The following is a 1,572-nucleotide window of genomic DNA, read 5'->3' on the forward strand; positions in this document are numbered from 1 at the left end:
CCTCGCATAGTTTAGATAAAACAATGTATATAGTATTGCAACCCAAAGAAAACAGTAAAAGAATATACGTAATTTAGAATTTTACAACAAAAATACTGAAAACAGTAGAAAATTTTGCGTTTTCATATATTTCAAATTTTATATATATCCAATGAAGAGAATAAGAAACAAAAAATATTTGCTAACAAAGATTACTCATTTATCAACATTGTTAATATAGATATTTTTGGAATTTTGCTTCCTCGCATAGTTTTGATAAAACAATGTATATTGCATTGCAACCTAAAGAAAACAGTAAAAGAAAATACGTAATTTAGAATTTTACAACAAAAATACTGAAAACAGTAGAAAATTTCGCGTATTCATATATTTAAAATTTTAGATATATCCAATGAGGAGAATAAGAAGCAAAAAATATATGCTAACAAAGATTACTCATTTATCAACATTGTTAATATAGATATTTAGGGAATCATGCTTCCTCGCATAGTTTAGATAAAATATAATTATATAAATTTTAAAAGTGAAAAAAAGAAAATACTTAAGCCAGAATTTTACAACAAAAATACTGGAAACAGCAGAAAATTTCGCGTAATCATATATTTCAAAATTTAGATGTATCCAATGAGAAGTATAAGAAAAAATATTTGAGAACAAAGATTACTCATTTATCAACATTTCAAGAATTATCCTTCCTTAAATAGTTGGATAATAATAGAATTTTTTAAAGTGAAATACTACATAAAAAATTGTCTTTAAACAATAAAAAATGCATCATTAGTATATGACTTCATTATCATACCTTGACACCCCACACTATTACTTTTTCATCCCCCTTCCGGGGCATCGCTCTCCAAAAGACCCAAAGCCAAAATCACTCACTCCTCTGCTGTGATGGCACGCAACGCTGATTCTGACGACCATCCAACTCTTAAAAGACATCAGTCCAAAAATTTTACCTCCGACCCAATTGACGTAAACTGCACACCATGACCTTTTTGTTCAGTTCAGTTCTGGTCTATATGTTTCGCTCTGTTGAATTGTGCAGTGTTATGATGTGCTCTCTATTATTTAATATCTACTATTTTTATTATATTTTGTTATATATTGTATTTTTGTCAAAATATTATTTCTATTTTTGTGTATCAAACTGTGAACTTCTGAAGGCCGCAAAAGGCTAAAGCCTATACCGGTCTCTGCTAATATGTAATATCTTCCCCTTTCGTTTTCGTACCTTGCTACAGTTTGATTCGCGAACAACATTCTTTTCATGTTAGTCTTAAGTCATTTACACTATTCTTTCTTGTTTTCTCTTAACCAATGTTCCCTATTTTTCTTTAGTTTTAAGTATCCTATAATTTTAACCTCCTTTTCATAATATGTTCTGCTCTATACGGAGCCGTCATTATTGTGTCATCTTTTCATTGTTTGATTAATATATATTTAACTTTAGTAACTTTCTGAAGACCGCAAGAGGCGAAAGCTTATACCGATCTCTGCTAATATGTAACTATGTAATATCTTCCCCTTTCGTATTCGTACCTTGATACAGTTTGATTCGCAAATAGTATT

This window comes from Nicrophorus vespilloides, unplaced genomic scaffold, assembly GCF_001412225.1.
Source record: "Nicrophorus vespilloides isolate i.1.1-1 unplaced genomic scaffold, Nicve_v1.0, whole genome shotgun sequence".
Taxonomy (NCBI): Eukaryota; Metazoa; Arthropoda; class Insecta; order Coleoptera; family Silphidae; genus Nicrophorus; species Nicrophorus vespilloides.